This window comes from Euleptes europaea, chromosome 5 (assembly GCF_029931775.1).
Source record: "Euleptes europaea isolate rEulEur1 chromosome 5, rEulEur1.hap1, whole genome shotgun sequence".
Classification (NCBI taxonomy): Eukaryota; Metazoa; Chordata; class Lepidosauria; order Squamata; family Sphaerodactylidae; genus Euleptes; species Euleptes europaea.
In genome coordinates this window covers 101393105-101416408 of record NC_079316.1, presented here as the reverse complement: position 1 = coordinate 101416408, position 23304 = coordinate 101393105, and positions in this window count along the sequence as shown.

Genomic DNA, 23304 nt, shown 5'->3' with positions numbered 1-23304 from the left:
GAATTACAATAGTATTTTTCTTTCCAATCTCTTTACGGAGCACTAGGAGATGTTTTGCGGAGCACCAAGTGCTCCATGGAGCACAGTTTGGGAACCACTGCTGTAATGGCTTAGGGTGGCCCTGTCGGATGAGTCTGTGTTCCTGATCTTCCATATTAAGTACAGCCCATGTTTTTTAAAAAATCTGCTCATGCTGACGTCACCCATTGTCACGTGTGAACTCATGGGATCACTTTTTAAAAGTCATTAGATGAGCATCAAGCGTTAATGACTGAACGAACCCTCAGAGAGGCTACGCCCTTTCATTATTGTCACTTCAGTCTATCATCTCCGAGGGTTTTGCGTCGAAAGCCGGGTTCCCAGTTGTGAAGTAAAAGCCTGAACATTGAAATCAGCTCCTTGAAATCCATAAAAAAAGAATGACAAGAATACTCCAGATAGACACACATCATGACAGTTCCAAAAGCAATATAAGATGGAGTGTTATTGATAATGGTGTGTTCAGGCATATGAGCTTCGGTGCTGAGCTAATAGTGGATGAAATGACAGGGAAATAATAAACTCTGGGGCATGATGTACTGTGTTCTCTCCCAATGGTAGCATTTCAAGTGCTTCATATTGATTATTATCAGGAAATTAAGATCACGGGCTCAGGATATGACTCCTAATAGTATACATTTCCTGGTATTCTTTTGGGAAGAAGCTAGAGATAGAGGGGCTTGGCGGGTTTAACTGTACTTTTTCTGACTTGTCCTTTTCTTTGCAAAGTCTCAGGACACACCCACATACCCAAGTCACAGGACCCCGATGCAAATGTGTCCTCAAACGCCTAGTATTCCTCATCTAGGATCTCCAGCACACCACATGAAGCTGCCATTACACTGAGTCAGCCCCTTGGTTTGTCAAGACTGGTATTGCCTACTCTGACTGGCAGCAGCTCTCTGGGGTCACAGGGGTCATTTCACATCACCTGCCCACCTGATCTTTTTAACTGGCGATAGTGAGGATTGAACCTGGGACCTTCTGCTTGCAAAGCAGATGCCCTGCTACTGAGCCACGGACCCACAAGACATTAAAAAACTAGTCCCTACATATCAAGGATGAAGACGTTTCAGAGCTTCCTGACCCATCTTTCATTACCAAACTATTACTTTGAGAATATGGAGGTTTTCAGCGAGCGCTATATGGTATTGGTGCCATCTATGGTTTTAATAATTAGGAGATTACTGTGATACATTTTATTGTTTTAATTGTTTTATGGATACATTTATATTTGTAGATACGTTGATTTTATGGTTGTTACCCACCCTGATCCTGGCTTTGGCTGGCTATACATCAGAAAAATAAGTAAATCAATAAATAAATGCCAGGAACCCCTAGGGCAGAGGAATCAGACCAAAATCAACTCCAAGAGATACACTGATGCCATCCTGCTCAGAAAATTGCCAGGGAGCGTAGCTCTAGTAAAGGAGGGTGTTTATTAACATTTGCAGAAGAGAGCCCACAGAGTGAAGGCAGATTAAGGAAAGAAGCTTTTGACTGTTGATGGTACAGGATCTTTGCTGCTCATTCCAATTAAATTGACACCAGCACCTAAGCATGGTCTCATCCTGAGTATAGATAGCTGCTTGTATCCAGCACTAAACCTTCATTTCGGTTCCTGGTATTAGGCAAATTCCTTCTTGTTCTGTTCTAGTTTCTGTGATTATTACCTCCAGCTAATTGGAAGCAGGCAGAAGAACAATCTGGAATGAGTCTGGTTTTGGCCTTGGATATATCTCATGGGGGTATGCATGGGATTGGCTTTCCTGGATCACCTGACTCTAAATTCAGGAGGCTGTATTTCATTGCATGTACAGTGCAGAGGCAACCCCAAATTGACAATCAAGTACACACTCAACAGGAGCTGCAGAGTCTATTGCAACTTCCTGATATCTGCTTCCAGTGCTCAAATTTATAAGTGCAGCAACTCAGGGCTGTATTTGCACCAAACCAGTCATCTGTCTTCCACACATATAGTGCAATCCTAAAGAGAGTTATTCCAGTCTAAGCCCATTCATTTCAGTGTTCTTAGACTGGAATAACTCTGCATATGATTGCACTAATTTGACCGTAGGCAGATGATGAAAGGGAGGGCATCTTGGCCATCTTCTGGTCACTAGGTGTGGGGGTGGGAGGTAGCTGTGAATTTCCTGCATTGTGCAGGGGGTTGGACTTGATGACCCTGGTGGTCCCCTCCAATTCTATGATTCTAGGGCAAGGATTAGATACAGGCGCATTTCTTACCACCTGTGTGGTGTAATACAGTGTGAGTTGTAAACAGGGTCTGGAAGCAGGCAGAAGAACAATCTGGAGTAAGTCTGGTTTTGGCCTTGGAGCTGTCTCATGGCATAGGCTTTCCTGGATCACCTGACTCTAAATTCAGGAGGCTTGAAATGCCTGTAGCTCCTTTTTCTAACCAGTGGTGACGCTGGTGAGAAGAAAAAGGTAGCTAGTATTGACTGCAGGATTCCTGGTATATGAACCCTGTTCTGCTGGTTTCACCTGTAAGAACAAGAGGAAAGAGGGGAAAAGGAAACTGGATTTGAACCAGACCAATGGGTTGGATCCCACAGACCTGTTCTGCTAGCGGAGGTGGTTTCCCCTGGCAGAAAGAGACTTCTCTGCCAGAAGAAAGAATTGCTGTAGTGGGATGGATCTGTGGGACCAGACACATGATCCTTGATACTAGGGCTGCCAGAACCAGAAAATTCAACCCAAACCCTGCATAGTTAAATTGTGTAACTCCCTGCCCCAGGATGTCATGATGGCTGCCAACTTGGAAGGCTTTAAGAGGGGAGTGGACATGTTCATGGAGGAGAGGGGTATTCATGACTTCTAGTCAAAATGAATACTAGTCATGATGCATACCTATTCTCTCCAGGATCAGAGGAGGAAGAAGAAGAGTTGGTTTTTACATGCCGACTTTCTCTACCACTTAAGGAAGAATCAAACCGGCTTACAATCACCTTCCCTTCCCCTCCCCACAACAGACACCCTGTGAGGTAGGTGGGGCTGAGAGAGCTCTATGAGAGCTGTGACTAGCCCAAGGTCACCCAGCTGGCTTCATGTGTAGGACGGCGAAACAAACCCAGTTCACCACATTAGTGTCCGCCACTTATGTGGAGGAGTGGGGAATCAAACCTGGTTCTTCAGATTAGATTCCACCAAACCACCGCTCTACACCACTACACCATGCTGGCTCTCCTGTAGCATGCCTATTATATTAGGTGATGTGGATCACAGGCAGGATAATGCTGCTGCAGTTGTCTTGTTTGTGGGCTTCCTAGAGGCACCTGGTTGGCCCCTGTGTGAACAGACTGCTGGACTTGATGGGCCTTGGTCTGATCCAGCAGGGCTTTGCATATGTTCTTAATGTTGTGTCATTCCCTAATAGCTTTCGAGACGTTGAGTCTGTGCTTGAGGCAGTAATTCCCAGCCTGTGTGCTGTGAGAGAACTTTTGGCATGCCCTGAAAAATAAATTAACCAAATAATTAAAGGCACCTGCGAGCCTGAAGTATTCACCTACAAAGGATGTGGACCTTTGCACGATTCATTACTCTGGTCTTGCCTCTGTTGGATACAAGTAATTTTGTTGTGTCAGCAATGAGTGTGATTGGATCTCTCAGTCATTCCCAATGTAGACAGAATTATCCACCCTCAGAGACTGTGGAAGCTCCATATCTCTGTGTTTGCCTTCTCTTGCTCACATGCAGAACTGTGACTCACGCAGAGACATGGGCTGGGCTTCTTTAAAGTTGATTTAAAGCACATGCAGAACTGTGACTCACGCAGAGACATGGGCTGGGCTTCTTTAAAGTTGATTAGTTTTTGCTCTTGAACACTGAAAACCGCACCTTTCTCGGGGTAAGGGTAAAACATATATTCAGTTTTGTGTACCTTGGCTATCAGAAGGTTGGGGGACGCTGACAGGGATAGCCTAAATCAAAGCCAGAAATGACAGACACAGCAAAAATCCTAAATTTCAGTTGATGGTGATGGTGGAAAGTGCCATTGAGTTCCAGCCGACTTATGACAGCACCAAAGTGTTTTCAATGCAAGAGATGTTCAGAGGTGGTTTACCATTGTCTGTCTCTGCGTCACAACCCTGGACTTCCTTGGGGGTCTCCCATTCAAGTATTAACCTGCTTAGCTTCCAAGGTCTGATGAAATTGGGTTAGGTGGTGCTTAAAGGGACGTTGTTTCCACTGCTTCAAGTCATAGAAAATATACTTTGAAAGAAAGTATTCTCCTGAGAGCCCTTGTGGTATAGTGGTTAAGAGCAGTGGACTCTAATCTGGATAACAGGTGACTTTGAATGAATCATCACAGTTCTCTTTGAACTGTCTCACACACACACCCACCTCACAAGGTGTCTGTTGTGGGGAGAGGAAGGGAAGGCGATTGTAAGCCAGTTTGAGACTCCTTAAAAGGTAGAGAAAAGTGGGTATAAAAACCAACTTTTCTTCTTCCTTTTAAAAAACAAAACAAAATGAGCCATCTCTTGCGGCTACTTGAAGGAGGATAACTGAATAAAGGCTGATCAAAGTACAGAAATGTAGGTATTTGGATGGTATGGAAATATTGGGGATTCATTAAAATTATGTGGCATCCAGTCGCTTGATAGTCTCATGAATTAACAATCAGGCTGCAGGGGAGAACTGTGTAGTGATCGTGGTGGGTGGGGGTCTTTGCAGCAAAGCCAGGCCTTGAGTGTGATGTTATACCAGAAGGCAAAAGACCAGCGGGAGTTCTAGTTCCTAATTTTGTGGAGGCTTCAAAAAGAGGACAAATTCCAAACCCAGTAACCAAAGTCCCAATCTATTTCTTTAAAAGCTTCCTTTAATCTTTACAGGCTGAGCGGTATAAACAGCAGCTCTGTTCTGCCCGCTGCTTTCGCTTTGTATACCCCTGACTCTATCCATGCCTTACTTTGAGCCAAACTACATGTTGCACACAAATGCATATCATGGTAGCTTGATGGATTGGTTTCTGCTGAAAAAAAGCCACCTGGGGAAAGCACATTTGGGAGAGGAAGAGCCAACCAGTTCTCTGTTCTTTCCACGCTGGTCCAAACAGAAGTTCTTGGAGCAGAGAACCTGCCGGTGGGCAACAGAATTTGGCATCCTTTGCCTGCCTGCCTCTTTACCACTTCAGAATTGTGCTCTCCTCTTAAATAGCATTTTTTGTCAAAAAGAGAGCTGTTGAGCGACCCTGACACATTTGCGAATAACACAAGCCCTCTTCGTACAACCTGTATATGTGGAATCAATGCACTTGGGGTGGGTGGGTGGAGGCACGCATATAGTGGCCCCCATCCCTGCCTATCTACTAGATTTTTCTGGTGTACAGAATGCAGCTATTAGAGTCTCTGTGCTATACCAGTATGACATCCCAGTACATGACATCCAGTGGTATTCTACCCTACTGCGGATATATCTATCCCTATCAAACACAGAGTTTGTATTAACCAGAATGCAATTTATGTCTGACATTTTGAGGGAAATTTTTGTCTAAAATGTAAAGATATTTTAAAGGATTGTCTGGTAGCTTGAAGAGAACCAGCCAAATGGAGCGTATGTGATACTCACTAGGCATGATCATGGAATCCCCTTCTGTCAGACTTTGCACTGGATTTCGGTTTTGCCCTAGACAGAGTGTTTACTGTTATGGAATTCAGTCCTATTAGATATTATTCCATTGGCGTTCCACTCCATATTTCTTTTCTTTTCTTCAGATGTCTCTGTGATCTGCAAAGACTATAGATACCAATTGTGGATGTTGGATTCTCAGATCACCCCTCAGCTGGGGGGGGGGGGCGTCACAGGAAAAACTAGGCGTAGCACTACTGTATAGTCACAGTTGGCTGTCTTAGGCATTCTAGAAAATTATGGATGTCCAAGAAGCAAAGGGGGTGGGGTGGGAGCTTTGAAAAAAATGATACCATGTATGTAGATGCCAAATGAAGTTTTATTTTATTTTTCAAATTTATAACCTGTCCTCATCCCCAGCAAGCCAGGCTCAGGGCGGGTTCTCACAGGGGTGCCCAAATTGCCTGCCCCTGGTAAGGTTGCCACCTCTGACTTGGGAAATTCCTGCAGATTTGTGGCAATACTTGAGGAAGGCGAAGTTTGGGAGACGGGAGGGAGCTCTGTGGGGAGGGGCTATGACTCAGTGGTAGAGCATCTGCTTGGCATGCAGAAGGTCCCAGGTTCAATCCTCGGCATCTCCAGTTAAAGGGACTAGGCAGGTAGGTGATGTGAAAGACCCCTGCCTGAGACCCTGCAGAGCTGCTGCTGGTCTGAGTAGACAATACTGACTTTGATGGACCAAGGGTCTGATTCAGTAGAAGGCAGCTTCATGTGATACCATAGACTCTACTCTCCAAAGCCGCTGTTTTCTCCAGGGGGACTGACCTCTGAGGTCTGAACATCAGTCATAATTCTGTGAGAACTTCAGGCCCCACCTGGAGGTTGGTAACCCATGCCTGAGACTGCCAAAAGAAAAATCCCCCAATGTCTGTAAGTTTTTCAGCCAGAGCAAGGAGTCAAAATTGAACGTCCTATTTAGTAACTGACTGTGTGCCAAACAAAGGAACACAAAATTCACTTAAGTTGCTGGAAGATTACTGAAGTGGAATCCAAAGAATAACCGGAGGACGGAGCAGAGCTGGGGGGGAATCCTCTCATCCCTAATATTCACCTTTTGCAGGTCAGGCATTTTGGTGGATTTCTCTGTAAAGCTGTTGTTATCTTTAAGAGGTAATGCGAGAAACAGTCCCAAAAGTCAGTAGAAAAACTGCTTTCATGCTACGAAGAAAGGAGGCGGGAGAAAGACAAGAATCTGAGGAGGAGGAGAACACTTTGGATTTTGGGCAGGAGAGAGACAAACAGTGATTTTTGCAGACAGGGGAGGGCACTGTTGTACTGCTTCTTTTCCAGACTGTTTACCCAAAGAGCTTCGTGTTTACTAGGAAGAAAACACTTTTATTGCAGATTCTGGTTTTTCCTCCCCAAATTGTTTTTGTGTGACATAAGAAAAATAAAACCCTAGCTTACCATTTTGATAAATGCCTGAAAGGAAGATGTTAATGTGCACTAGGAGGGGCTCCTGGCTTTGTAAAAATGTTGAATTAACCGTTCTTCACAGAGAATCGTCACTCATTCAATTACTTGTTTTTAAAATCCCTTCGGTTTTTATGATGGATTTATCGCAGGAGAAAATAAGCAATATTTCTTTATGTTTGGATTTATAGATGCGCAGGGATAACTGCTCCAGTGGGGCTTAGACTCTGGGTTTAGTCTGGAATAACTCCCTTTAGGATCGCGTTGTTAGTCTGTTGGAGGAAAAAAACCTGGGTTCTTCTGGCACCTTTCCTATGCAGGCAAACACAAATTGAATGGTGATGATCCTAGACAGAGATGATAAAGGCATTTGCTAGAAGCAGTGCTGAGCTGGAGCATCCTCTGTAATAGAGTGCAGGATGAAATGGGTGGGGTATCCCAGGAGGACCCCCCCCCCGCGTTCATTCGCGTTGCTTCTCCTGGGACTGCTTACTAATGATGCCCCTCTCCGCTCTTTCCTGCGCCGTATTGTCTTGTATCGCCCTGCCTAATCCCAGCCAATTAAAGATTATCTGCATTATGATGTCACACTGCTTTGTAGCCAACCAGGAGTGTTGAACATAGCATCTTCCCTGAAGGCAGGCCCTACTCGGACCGCAGAGGGTACCGGAGGAGAGCGGCTGAGGGACAAGCCCGGCCTTGGCAGTGAAGGAAGCATCCTGGCATGACCTAGGCACGCTATGGCATAGATGCAGCCCGATTTCGTTATTTATGCAGGGGTTATTCTTTATTTTACTTCATTTATACCCAATGGGAGCCCACAATGGTGTACAACATTCTCCTGTTCTCCATCTTAGCCTCACAACAACTCTATCAGGTAGGTTAGGTTGACGGTGTGTGACTGGCCCAACAAGGTCCCCCAGGCAAGTTTCCTTGGCGCAGTGGTGATTTGAACCTACGTTTCCCAGGTCCTAGACTGACACTCCTTTCCCCTACCCCCCACCCAATGAGCAAATTTTGACCAGAGGGCTCCCCGACACATCCCTAGAAAGGGGGGGAGTGCACTTTTGCAGTCTACAAAGGTGGGTGGGGCACAAACTTAAGGAGCTTACTTTGGTTTAAAGGTAAAGGTAGTCCCCTGTGCAAGCACCAGGTCATTCCTGACTCATGGGGTTACGTCACATCCCGACGTTTATTTACAGACCTCGGAAGGATGGAAGGCCGGCTACCTGAAACTGACTTCCTTCGGGATCAAACTCAGGTCGTGAGCAGAGCTTTTGACTGCAGTTCTGCAGCTTACCACTCTGCACCATGGAGCAATTTTGGTTTAGCCCTAGCATAAAAGCATAATGCCAGGGGATCTGTTGCATCTTGGCTAATTTATTTCTAAAAAACATTTAGAAGCCCCCTTTCTACCTTATGGAATTCAAGGCAGCTTGCAATATAAATTAAAAACAACAACAATAAAAGCCAGAATTTAAAACCACGGCTTAAGACTGCCACTAAAGCAATCAAATGCAGTCCTAAATAATGGCCAGTATTCCTGAAGCTGTCTGTGACTGTCATGAGGGTTTATTTGGAGATGGGAGAAATCGGTATAGTGCATGGAAGAAAAGCTTTCAGCCAACAAGGGGCACAGGCAGCAGGAATTGCCGGGCAGCAGCAGGAGGAGTCCCTATCCTGGCAACGACACTGAATAAGGTGTACGTTCTTATGTTCTTATATGTTACTTGTCTACCTACGAGCTCGTGGCTCTCTGCTCCTCAGTTTGGTCAACTGAAAGCAGAACCTCACATCATCTGCTGCATGTATACCGTAGTGTGCCCTAGAGTGGCAATATATCATAGGTAGGAATTTGATTTGCGGCCCGCTTGTCAGAAAGGTTGGCCATCACTGGTACAATGACATGATGAGCAATAAGTCAACTCTGATATCTCGCACTCTGAGCATCTGTAGAACTGGGCTGTGTAGAGACAGACAAGAGACCTCCTTTGGAATTGAAGGATCGGTGTGGAGTAGGGGGCAGAGGTCTGGAGGTGAATTTTGCAGACCTGGATTCGGAGCTCTGCGTAGTGTTGAAGAAGCCGATGATCTTGCAACCTGCCTGTTAGCGAGGAGGCTGCAGAGAGTCAGTGACTTCCCCAGGAGCAGAATAAAGGCATTTTGACACTCAGCAGTATGCATCAGGGGCTTGAGACCTGAAGCAGACAGGTGAATTGAGTTTGTCCTTCTGTTATGGAAGATCTAGCTGCCTGGACAAGCGCGCTAAAGCATCCTTGCATAAGCTGCCAGCCCCAAAAGTCACCATTCAGGTTGTCCATTCTTGGTGCCAAGGAAACTTCAGTGATGCTGTGGAAATCAGTAATAAGCTTCCAACACCTTGATTTTTTGTAGATGTAATTTGCTTGCTTTATTCTGAACTCAGTTTATGAATCTTTGCAGACTATAGATGATGTCAAATTGTTGCACGGGTGGGAGACAGGGAATATGGCTGTAGCCCAAAAGAGAGGGAAGGCCACACTGGTCACATCTACCCAATACTATGTTTCAGACTGTGTCTCAGGATTAAATCAAATGGATTGCAATGGGACTTACTTTCAATCAAATAAAGCAAATCCCATTGCAGTCAATTTGATTTACTTCTTACAGAGGATTAGGCTGTAACAGCCAAATTCTGTCTATGTTTCCTTGGAAGAAAGGCCAACTGATTTAAATTTAACTTGTTTCCAAGGAATGCTGCATACTTACATATTTATTTGGATTGTTACCCCATTTTTATCCCTGTTGGGGACCCAGGACAGTTTACAACATCATTCTCCCACCTCCATTTTATCCTCCCAACAATCACAACTTTGTGAGGTTAGTCTGGCTGAGAGGGAGTGACTAGCCCAAGGTCACCCAGAAAGCTTCTGTAGCAGGGTGGAGATTCAAATTTGGTTCTCCCACATCCTAGTATGACACTCTCACCACTATACAACGCTGTCTTCCCATGTGCCATGGTCTCAATGAGAACTGGGACCCACATCTGGGAATTACGTTTCCATTTTGAAGTCAGATATGATAGAAGATGAAGCATTTCATACAGTCTATCTGAATGGTAATCTTTTGACTAAAATATTCAAGCTACCAAGAGAACTAAGCTGAGCACCTAGCACAGGAGTCCTGTCTAGCAAGTAATGATGAATGCCCCTCTTCTAAAGCTCTTCTAGTCTATGTGCCATTTTATGCATTCAGCACTATTGAAATTGGGCAGTGAGTCAAAACATTGACAATCCACCCAGCACTGAAATGAGACTGATGATGCGCAAAGCGGTGAAATGTTTATTTCCATACTCAGCTGATGATGCACTATTTATTTTAAGACTTGTCAAAATGTGCAGTGGTTACGCAGTTCATGAAAGCCAGGGCCAACCCTTCTTCACTTCTGAGAGCTGATGAGATCGGGCTAGCTTGGGCTATCCGGGCCAGCGTCAAGAGGCAAATGACCCTTCAATAGATTCACAATGGAGGTGGCTGAGCAATTGGAATGGAGGCTCAGCCATTAGACTTCACAACTTTTAAAAATGGGAAAGCTCAAAGAGAGGAGATCATCCTACCATCCTAGCTGTGTGTCTTAAGCATATATTTCAACTTTGCGTTGAAGCTGAGTGCCCCAAATTATCCCTAAACTGAAGGCCTTTCTGAACCTTGGTGGATACTCAGATGATAACTTTTTGATTCCACGCCTGTGTTTAATTGCAACTCCGATTTGTGTGAATGCACCAGAATGAGAGGTGCATCTACCATTAATCCATTCCAGGCGATTAAGGGTGCAGATGGTAAGGAACGGACCAGAGGTTAGTAGACCTACTTGTGTGCTTAAAACTTTGTTGATTATGTGTGGTTGCATGTCTTGTGCAGATGTGGCCAGTCCACATGCCAGAGGCTGTCTCAAAAGGCAATTGGTGCTGGTAGAAAGTGCCACTAAACCACAGCTTACGGCAACCCAATAGGGTTTCCAAGGCAGGAGACTAACAGAGGTGGTTTGCCATTGCCTTCCTCTGCATAGTTACCCTGTACTTCCTTGTTGGTGCCCCATCCAAATACTAACCAAGGCTGACCCTGCTTAGCTTCTGAGATGTGATGAGATCGAGCTAGCCTGGGCTATTCAGATCAGAGTCAAGAGGCAAATGACCATTTGATATATTCACAATGGTGGTGGTTGAGAATTTTTTCTTTAAAGAATGGGGGCTCAACCATTAGACTTCACAACTTTTAAAAATGGGAAAGCTCAAAGAGAGAAGACCATCCCAAGAGCTTGGGCGCCAAGTGGCAGGAGCAAAGCCAAGCATGGCCATGGATGCCCGCTGTCTTTCTTACCGTTCCTGGGAACGCCTTGCAAAATTTCGCTCTTGGTTGCTGAAGTTGGTGGACCACAAGGTGGACAAGGTGGTATGAACCATTGTGAGTCAAGTAATATAATATATTTGCATGCACTTTCCTTGATTGTTTGTCATGGCTAGAGCAGGGTGTGACTGTGCTTAATAAACTGGTTTAATTTGCAAATTTAATTAGTAACGTGCGTGGTTTGACTTGTGCCCACTGAAACCCTGGGAAAGGACCTGGTCTGCTTGATGGGCTGGAAAGCGCAATAACAGGGAAAGGGTGGAATAAAAATATAATAATTAACTAGAGTAAGTCGGTTTCAGGTAGCCGACTCAAGGCTGACTCAGCCTTCTATTCTTTCAAGGTTGGTAAAATGCGTACCCAGCTTAATGGGGGTAAAGGGAAGATGACTGGGGAAGGCAATGGCAAACCATCCCGTAAAACATGGTCTGCCTAGTAAATGTCGTGACATCACTCCGTGGGTCAGGAATGACCCGGTGCTTGCACAGGGGACTATCTTTACCTTTCAAAAGGCAATGCACTTGACTTCAATTTTCACAAATTTAGGAACTTTTTTTTTTTTTAATGAGGCTTCAGCTGAATTAATCTTCCTTCCTTCCTTCCTTCCTTCCTTCCTTCCTTCCTTCCTTCCTTCCTTCCTTCCTTCCTTCCTTCCTTCCTTCCTTCCTTCCTTCCTTCCTTCCTGGCTCCAGCTTTCATCCATAACACAGCGATTTACATCCACTTGTAGCCATTTCTGCTCTCACACACTTTAGTTTGAAAGAAAACACGGCCATTTAGCTAAAACGGAAATGCTACTTTATGCTTTGGGCCACTTTCTGTGCTGCTGACTTGAGTTAATTAAGTGCAGATCAGCCACCAGGATTATCCTTCGCTATGTGAATATATATTGGGCCAAAGAGAAGCGAGCAGAGTGCTCACCTGTTGTGGCAACATTATGTCCCTTAAAGTGTTTGGCGCTATGGAGAGTGCTTGTTGTGTAGTGAGCAAGTGGAAACACCTTTGCAAAGGCTCGAGCTTGCACAAATCAGAAGGGAAAAAAAGAATCAGCAGAGCTCTTCTTTGGTCTGACTCAGAAATAGTTCAAATACGCCAGACTATTTAGCCAGATGTCCAAAATCCCACCCCGCTGCTCAGAGGTCTCTAAGCCTTGGGCAGAAACGATGTATCATGCATGGGCGGCAGCATCAAAGAGGCCATAGTGCCAAAGAACGGTATCAAGGCCATGAACCAGAGTCTCCACACCTACTTTCAGCCAGAATGAAAATCTGTCTCCCCCCTGCCTCCAGTAAGTAAAGTGGCAGGAGGGAGGACCTGAGTTAGGGTTGCCATCCTCCAGGTACTAGCTGGAGATCTCCTGGGATTACAACTGATTTCCAGCCGCTAGAGATCAGTTCACCTGGAGAAAATAGCTGCTTTGGCAATTGGACTCTATGGCATCGAAGTCCCTCCCCAAACACCGCCCTCCTCAGGCTCCACCCCAAACACCTCCCACTGGTGGCAAAGAGGGACCTGGCAACCCTAGCTTCCCCCTGGGCTGATTGGGTGCAGGAAGGGAAGCCAGCACAGGAAGCCAGGATCCCTCCCCCACACCATGATCCTGAGCTAAATCGGGGGGTGGGGGTGCCCACACACACTTTTAATATGACATTTCCCTCAGCTGCTCTGTGTTTGCTGGGAAAGCAAGTCAGGTATGGGAAACCTGGACCCAGCTAGTTAAAAACATCTTGTGTAGTTTGGCTCTAAGATATGAGTAGTCTGTTGGTGTCTGATAATTTTTGCATCTAAGCAACCCTTGACTTGGCTAGTATCTGGGAGACCATTTGAGAGCCCCGCACACTACACTAGGAACTCCTTTTTAAAAAGGGCATGACTTTTCATAACTTCTGAGTTAGCCATGGAAACGTAATGTGAAACAATGTGAAATTTGCAAAATCTACATAAATATTTCCACTAATATTTCCACTAATGGACATATCTGAAATTCAAATTACTAATTTTCCAGACTCTCACAGTTCCCCCCCACACCATTGTTTGTATATGCCAAATCACCATATATACTCCTCACAAAATTATTTTGCTTCCAACTGTTAAAAATTTTATATCAGTACTTGTAAAAGCATAAACATGTTGGCCGCTAAATAGCATGTGGCATAAATAAAATATGTTTAAATTGGTGTCGTTCCCTTCATGCAAACATGTATTAATAATAATTAATCATTAGCAGAAGCCTAGAGAATTTGGATCCTGGGACGCAAACCAATTTTATCCAGATTGAGCAAAGCGTGCAACGCTTGCATTAACTCCTAAATGTCTGAAAAGAGTCTTTATGTGTAAAGAGTCTGGACCAATGTGGTGTAGTGGTTAGGAGTGGTGGACTCTAATCTGGAGAACCGGGTTTGATTCCTCACTCCTCATGATTCCCCACTCCTCCACATGAGCAGCGGACTCTAATTTGGAGAACTGGATTCGTTTCCCCACTCCTACACATGAAGCCAGGTGGGTGACCTTGGGCTAGTCACAGTTCTTTCTGAACTCTCTCAGCCCCACCTACCTCACAAGGGGCCGGTTGTGGGGAGAGTCAGGGAAGGTGATTGTAGGCCGTTTTTAGACTCCCTAAAAATAGAGAAAATCAGGGTTTAAAAATCCAACTCTTCTTCTTCTAAAAAAAAAGTCCCCTTTTGCCCAGTGCTTCTGTCAGGGGAACCAGGACTTGGACTAGGAACCTCACGATCAGATCTTGAGACTAGGCCTACGGAGCTAGCTGTACCATTGCTTTCTCCAATCCCCAAGCTCTGTAACCAGGGACTCTAGCAGAGACACATCAAAAGTCCCTTAATTGCTCAACAAAGGTGGGGAGGCATGCTTTTTAATCCTCTCTTATTCCTCTGGCCCCAGTTATCCCTAACTAGCAATACCCAACAGCAGTCGCTGTCACCTTCCCTGATACCTGTTCACTCCTGTCTCTTTCACAGCCTATTCAGGCCCTGAAAGTTAAGGCCAGTTTTGTAGCCTGCAGGGCAGGGTAGTTGTGCTGCATAGTAGCCGACCTGATCCCTGATTTTCAGAGGTGGTTCCTTTGTTCTCTGGAATGCTCCCCTCTCTTCCCACCCCCAGTGTCTGAGCATCTGACCTGCAGGCAGGATGTCCCAAATTCGATCCCTGGCATCTCCAGCTAAAAGGATCAGGCGGTGGGTAATGTGAAAGACCTCTGTCTGGAACCATGTAGAGTCCCTGCCAGTCAGAGTAGACAATACTGACCTTGACAGAACAAGAGTCTGATTTAGTATAAGGCAGCTTCATGTGTTTCTCCTTCTCCCCCCACCCCGGTGCTCCCCATCTGTCCCTTATGAGCTCCGCCTACCCCCTCTTGACCTCCCTTGCTGGTGCTTATCCCTTTCCTATGCTGGCAATCCACTCCTGAGAGTACCCCACAGTGCCCTTAGGGTTCTTTGGACAACATCTTGGTAGAAAGTGCCGTCAAAGTCTTATGGCAACCCAATAGGGTTTTCAAGGCAAGAGACGTTCAGAGGTGGTTTTCCATTGCCTGCCTCTGCATACAACCCTGGTATTCCTTGGAGGTCTCCCATCCAAATATTAACCAGGGCTGACCCTGCTTAGCTTCTGAGATCTGATGCAATCAGGCTAGCCTGGGCCATCTAGGTCTGGGCAGACAACATCTTAGCTGAGGTTAAATAAACGGCATACAAACATATGTAATGTCACCCACAATGGCTCATAGGTTAGTCTTCTTTGGAGTGGCTGACTGGGACAGATTGGTGGCTAAGAATAGTTTGCTTTATTCTTCCCAGCAGGAGTAAGGGAGGAAACAGACAGACAGACACATGCACCCGGCCTAGTGTTGCTCCTGTGACATGGGGCAGCCAGGTGCCATTGAGTTTGGGAGGTGGTGAGCTCCCCCTCGCTGGCAGTCTTTAAGCATAGGCTGGACAAACACTTGTCAGGGTTGCTCTAGGCTGATCCTGCATTAAGGAGGGGGTTGGACTAGATGGCCTCTATGTTCCCTTCCAACTCTATGATTCTATGAGTTCCAGGTAGATTTATAGCTTCTCCCATTTCTGTGCGCTCTAAGTTTCTGTGGGTTGAATGTTCGTATTATCTCATAGGGGTTCACAGGAACAACCAAAAACTGAACAGGTCCTTTACAAAAGGCTCTTGATGGTCTCACCAGTCTGAGGATCCACCCATCCACTAGACCTTGGGAGTCAGAACTTCAAGAGTCCTGTAGATGCAAACAAAATTGAGGCACTACCCTGTAGCATGCATAACAAAGGTTCAAGGGCAAATGTCCTTAACTGCTCACATTGCAAGCATCAAAAAGCTGGCTACAACGACTGGATCCTTTGGGCATGGACAGGTCAAGAAAGTGATGGTAAAACCAGATTATAGTGGCATATAGTTTCAAAATTCCGCAGCAGGTGAGGCAGAAACCCCCCCCCCCCGCCTAAAAGGTACTTTGGTCAATTTAGTCACAAGCTACTTAAATTTCCACCATCGCATCCTGCCTTTTCACCCAAACTTTTCCATCTCAGTCTGTCTTTCAGCTCTCTCCTCTGAGACTCCAATTCCCCAACCAAGTTCTGACTTGGCCTAGAGCAGGGGTCCTCAGACTTTTTAAACAGGGGGCCAGTTCACTGTCCCTTAAACACTGTTGGGGGCCGCCTGCCCCCCCCCGCCCAAACGGGAAGGCAGCCAGGCGCCCAGGCAAAGAAACGTTAACTTGTGGCAGGAGGATGTGCCGCCCCTCCACCAGGTGCCTCTCCATGGCCGACACTCCCCCCTTTGCTGGGCTGAGAGACCCCCCTACCGCCGCCGTGCACCCTCCTTTCCCGCCTCCTGGAGCGGGAGGCGGGCTGGCCCCCTGCTTGGCAAAGAGCACCTGAGGGGAAGGGGGAAGGGCGCGGGAGGAGGCCGGCAGGAGACGGGGGTCTCTCAGCCCTCCCCTCCCCAGAGGCGCCGCCACAAGGGGCCCCCGGTGGTCGCCCGCCAGCTTGCTCACCCACTCGCCTCACTCCTGCTCGCCTCACAGGCAGACGGGGATGTTCTTCTTCCAGCCTGGCATGGCTCCTTCAGGGCTGCGGAGGCTGCTGCGGCAGGAGGAGCGGCGGCGCCGAGGGGCACATTGCAGTCCGAGGCGGCGTCTCCCGTCCCCCGAGCCAAGCACGCACCTGGGGAAAGGAAGGTGGCGGCGGCAGCAGCGGCTCTTCAGGGCAGCCACAGCAGGGAAGGTACAGAGGCAGCGGCTCCCAGGTCGGTGCAGGTGTCACCGCTTCGCTGCCGCTGCCGCCGCTTTATACGGCGAACGGCCGCCTTTGGGGATGGGCACGGCAGCGGCGGCTCCGGAGGGAGCCGGGTTCAGGACCCTGATGGGCCGAATCCGGCCCGCGGGCCGTAGTTTGAGGACCCCTGGCCTAGAGGGTCAGGAGGACCCCTTTTATTTTGGGGTTCTTCCACTGCACCTCCTGTCTCTTCAGCACTTTGGGGCTTTGTCACACCCTCCTGTGCCCCATGTCTGGGGGCCAGAAAGGAGAGGAATAATCACACCAAAGAGTGGCAGAAGCTCAGCGGCAGAAATGAGAGCAAGTCGGAACAGAACTTCAGTATCCTCCAGGGAGCAGAAAGGGGACCAGATTCTTCAGATCAGAGTCCACCTCTCCAAATCACTGCTCTTAAGCACTATACCACATCTGGAACAGGCTGAGTGACCACCGACATGAAATCTGGCATGGTGTGTATTCAGGGAGTGGATGACTCTTCATTGGTTCCTGGCTATGAAACCGAGAGAGGAAATATTAGTCCCTGTACTGGTACAAAGCCTCTCTGGAATGATTGGGCCTTGTCTAAATACCAGGAGACTGGGCATTCGGCCTTTGCCTAGTCAACCAAGGAGATCCCCCTGAAGCTCTGAGCACCTGTTCTCAGGTTCCTAGGACAGCTGCCTGAGGCTGCAGGCTGGGTCTGACGGCTCCGGTGTAAACTAAAGTTCCTAGTGTAAACTAAAGTGTTATTTGATGAGCTCTCATAGTTAACGACAGGCCCTTAATAAATGGCACAGCTGAAGCACCATAAAATCATCAAAGCCAAATTTTTGGTTGGAGAGCAACTCAATTTTTCAGTTATGAAAAGGTTAGAGTTCTTAATCAGTATCCAGGGTAGACATAAAATATAGTTCCATAAGTACAGTGCAAAATATGTTATTTCATATTATAATATTTCTTTGCAAAATGATGGACCCATTAACAGCAAATCAGTTCTTTCATGAACTGCTTTCCCTGCATGACTGTATTCAGTTTCACAAATGTTTGGAAAGTGCTGAGATCGGTACAGATGTGAGTCATACCTTACTCGCATAGAAATTGCCCAGCTTCAGTTGAAGTAGAAACATCCCAGGGACATTCAACTTTCTCTTCCAAGATCTGGTTTCAGTAACCCTTATCTGTCCACAGTTCCTCCAAAAGCTCTCTCATTACCTGTGTTTAATGAGGATTCTAAGTCCTAAATTCCCTTTCATACCATCATTTAAAAATGCTCAGCTCTGACTGAAATCAAAGGACCGAAAGCTCCTTTTTAAATGAATGCCAACGATGCTTGCTTGCCTTAACTTTGTTTTCTTCCAGGTAGAAAGATCTTGCAGAGACCTGAATGGCAATATGAATATTATAGTGCTCCATTATCACCAATAGTCTGTACACTCAACACTCATGATGTCATTTGTTCAGCAGGCTCTTCAGGTTTTGAAAGTGCTTCAAAATCCTGCAAAACCTATTTGACAAGAGATATTACTTATTTGGAAAAAATTCTATGTTGCCTTTCCAGAGCTGCCTAAGGCAGTGTACACAATAAATCATAAAAGTTATTAAAATCCAGCATTAAAGAGAGCAAAAGACAAAAAGGGTATACACGAGCAATGATGCTTCAGCTTTGTGTCTTCAGTGCAGTCCTGCTGCGGGGAGCAGATTTTCAAGCTTCTAGAAGCTTGAAAATCCAACACAAGCTGAGAGCAGGGTTGGTTTCCCACTCAATCGGTCACATGAAAGAGGCAGGGCAAGCACTCCTCCCTCAGTTCTCTTCTTGCCACCGTAAAAAAAAAAGGAGAAAAGAAAGAAGATGGCATTATTCAAGCAGTGTTCCGGGCAAGGCCCTAAGATGTCACAAATCAACGACCACAACAATTGTCTTTTTTGCTTGGGGGAAGGACGCATTCTGGAGAAATGCTCAGCCTGTAAGCTGTTCACCCCCGAAGCAAGACGAGAGCTTCTCGCCTGAAGGTGGCCCTATCGGAGAGATCCCTGAAAGCGATCGACAAACCAGCCGGAAAACAGCAATCAAAGCAAGCACCTCTTCGATGGTGTCTGTGCCTGCCGCTACCGCCAAAACCCCATCGAATTAGTCTGCCGGGGTCCAAAGGGTCGCCTTTGAGCCCCCTGTTAAAAAAGGCAAGAAGGCAGCTAAGTGCAAGGCAGCTTCGGCCGCTCAGAAGACGAAGTCACCGAGGGGAAAGGACTTGTCTCCCCTAGGGTTGCCAGGTCCCTCTTCGCCACCGGCGGGAGGTTTTTGGGTTGGAGCTTGAGGAGGATGGGGTTTGGGGAGGGGAGGGACTTTAATGCCGTAGAGTCCAATTTCCAAAGTGGCCATTTTCTCCAGGGGAACTGACCTCTATCGGCTGAAGATCAGATATAATAGCAGGAGATCTCCAGCTACTACCTGGAAGTTGGCAACCCTAGTCTCCCCCCTCGAGGCCAATCCTTGATCCTCATCAGAGATGATCTGCTTCACTCTCTTAAGAGCAGCTGAAGACACTGCCTCTAGAAGACTGGAAATTTGCTCCTGCCGCTGGCCTGCGCAGTCCCATGCCTGCCTGCACGGAAGACGCTTGATGAACAATAGTTACAATAATTGCGACTCTGTTTTCTATTGCACTACCTTCAGCTCCCATAAATATTATTCTTTGGTTGAAATCCTAAAGACACTTTGTTTGGCGTAAGGCCTACTGAACAATGTGGCACTTAACTTTTTCTGAGGTTGCCAACCTCCAGGTACTGAAGGGAACAGCAGCACGTTGGCTCAGTAAATAAATTTCGCTCTAAAGGGTGCACTGAATTATATGAAAATACACAAAAGTGTATACACAATCCCCAAAACAAAATTCAATATTTCCAAATTATTTTGTGTATTAAAGTCATACCACAATTAAGTACGTGATAACATTTCATGAATGCCATGCAGGGCTTAAAGCAGTGAAAAGAAATTGCCTGTGAAGGCTACAACAATCCGCTAAAAGAAAGCGGACTCAATAACATGGGAGGTGAACCACACTCCGATACAAAATAAACAAACTCCACATGGAGCATTAAGAAAGTCCAAGGATAGAAATATCACGAATGCCAAAAAGGTAGGTGAAGCAACAGCAAAGCAGCAAGGACGCGTGTTTCGGATAGTCCTTCATCAGCTTGCCCCATCAGCTGGCCGACTCGCAAACACCAACTTTCAGCCGTATCAAAATTGGCATGTAATCTCGCTACTGTTTAGGCACTCTGTTACAATGTACAAAAAATTATATTATAAATCTAGCCTGTTAAATAGATTTAATGCAATTTTTAATTCCATTTAAGCAGTATAACATGCAAGCAGACAAAAAGGAAATATAGCTTACCCCATTTTACTGTCTGTTAACCTGAATATCAACAACCAATTCTCCCAGTGCGGTAGGGAGTTGCCACCATTAAAATATTTAAATGCTAGCAGCTGTGAGGGGAACTGAAGTGAGCCTAATGTTTTTTAAAGATTTTTAAAGGGACCTCAAGTAATAATAATACATTAATGTATAGATGACAAGCCTTAAACAAAACAGGAAAGATCGAATTCAATATTTAAGCCACAAGGGGCTAACGTTTTAAGGAGAAAAATCAGCTTCATTTCTTGTCTTAAACGGATCTTTTTAACGTCCTGAGCTTGGAAAGGTTTAGGTTGACACTGCCAGAGGACAAAAAAATCTAAGGTCTTGATCCGAATTACCATGGGGCTTCTCTTATGTGGGCCCTGATCCTGGCACGGTGTTTGCCAATTCTGAGTCGGATGATCTATCTGATCGTAGAACCTATATGTACATCCTCGGGCAAGAAGAACAAATAAGGGCGTAAATCACCTGGTAAGAACTACAGTTTGAAAATTGTCTCAATGTATAGGTAAAGTTACAATTGGTGGAAGTCACTTGCTTAATAGGTAGACTGTAAGGACAGGCCGTGCAGCCCCCACATTTAAAATGGCCAGCAATGTTCATCCGTTCACTCTTAGCATACAAATCTGTTCTAATGAGACAATCCCTTAGTGACTTAGTTCTTCTCAAGCCCAAAAGGGGTGGTTCGGCACAACCCAGAATATTAATCACGTGCCAATGCCATTGTATAATGTGTTTGATGTCATATGAGAGATGTGTAAAATCACAGGAAGCAACAAGTCTCCTCGGATATACAGATTTAGTTCGATCGCCACTCACAAGGCTATGACGATCCACATTTTGTGCCCTACTTAGAGCTAATTGTAAAATCTGGTCCGGATAACTCCTTGCCTTAAGAGTTGGTTTGCTATGTTCTGCATTTAGGGTTGCCATCTGCTATTACAACTGATCTCCAGACAATAAGAAGGGAAATATAAGAAGATCCCTAGATCAAAGAGGTTATGTCTGTGTGGAACAGGGGACATTGAAACCACATGCACTGATATGTTGCCCATTCTACCATGAAGTTAGATCAAAGCTTATTTCTCCCCTACTTGGCAAATTCCCTGAAGAGTCAGCTGAGCTTTTGGCAAAGAAGCTCCTATTAGGAGAAGACCCTCAGCTTACGCTCCAAACTGCCAAGTTCTGCGCTGTTGCTATTAAAATACGCAGAGCTTTATTAGAGAATGATTGTTAGAATATTTTACAATTTTATTAATTTTAATGTGATAATTTTAACCAGGGGATGCTTTTATTGACCTTCCACCTTTATATGTACGGGCAGTCTGTGATTCTGCGGTGCAAAACTACTGTGTCTGGAAATTTTGATGTGCTGGCACGTGATTGGTCAGTCGACCGTATTAGTAAACTTGATCTCCAGCTGATAGAGATTAGTTCCCCTGGAGAAAATGGCCGCTTGGCAATTGGACTCTATGGCATTGAAGTCCCTCCCCTCCCCAAACTCCGCCCTCCTCAGTCTCCGTCCCAAAAACCTTTATGGCCAGGGACCTGCAAGAATGAAACCTTTTTCCTGACACGTATTAAAATGGTGAGCAGCCATCTGTTCTCTCTCTGTCTCTCTGTCTCTCTCCGTTGTCCTGAAGAGGTACCAACCCTATCTTTATTTCACTTAAAGTCTGGACTGCAACCGGAAGCCGGCCCTTTGCAATCCAGGCGGCAGATTCTAAAGGAGGCCCAGCCACCGAACTGCAAAAGTCTCCACCTCCGGTCTCAGTGTCTGCAGGGCACAATGATAATACTCCACAGTCAAGGATAAACCAAACAAATTGCAGATCTGTAAAATATTGTGCAATAATATCACTCTTGGCTTAACTGAAAACCAAGCAAACATTCCAACTGTGCTACTGAAGCAGTCTGTTTTAGCTCGTGTGCCTTAATTTGACAAGGGAGACAAGAGTAAACAAATAAAATTAATAAGGTTAAGCGGAATCCGCCGCGTTCTTTCCAATATAATGGGGAAAACAGTCTTGGCGCAGTTGATTTCCACAGGAAAAGCAGCAGCATAATCATCTTTGAATGCTCACCCTGTGCATAGCACTCTTGAAGCCTCCATAGCACATCACATTCTCTCTATTGTTAGGGTTGCCGGGTCCCTCTTCACCACCAGCAGGAGGTTTTGGGGTGGAGCCTGAGGAGTGTGTTGTTTGGAGAGGGGAGGGACTTCAATGCCATAGAGTCTGCTCTGATCATGTCAAAGTTAGATTTCTGTAATGTGCTCTACTTGGGGCGGGCTTGCCTTTGAAAATGGTTCAGAAACTTCAATTGGTCCAAAATGCAGCAGCCAGGCAACTGTCAGGGGTTGGTTACTGCGGAGAGTTGCCAATGTCCAGGTGGTTGGCTAAATCTCCTGTTATCACACAGTATTTCAACACGCAGCCACAAAAATTCCTTTTGTTATTTTTATAAATATTTTTCTTATGCTCACATAGACAAGTACTTCCAGTTCACAGAATCATCATTATAAACAAAGAAACCCTGTAATATTACAACTAACACAAGCTTATAAAATAACTATAAAGAGACAGGATCGAATTACTGTTCATCAGAGTCACACAAGTCTCTACAGCAACACATTCAATTGCTGCGATCCTCTGTGTTGTAGAAGCACTGGGCTCCTCCGTAGTCAGCTGATGGCGGCTGACCAATAATGTCTCTTTCTCTCTTTCTCAAGGCTGTATTGCTATTACAACTGATCTCCAGACAACCTGGAGAAAATGGCCACTTTGGAAGGTGGGCTCTATGGCATGATACCCCAGTGAAGTCCCTCCCCAAACAAACCCTACCCAGACTCCACCCCCAAAACCTCCAGGTGTTTCCTAGTCCCAGTTGGAAGAGTAAGACAATATGTTGAAACAGGAGTTTCAACACACTAATGTGTATAACTTGCAATAATTATTGTGGAGAACACAAATGAGACCATCTATGATGAAGATGTATTAAGACCACCTGTATTGGAAATATGTTCTACCTACATGTATAAAAATATTATTTCCATGAGTGTGAAATTGTATTGTCATATGGAACACTGTTGTTCAGTTTAGTGATACATAGTGAGT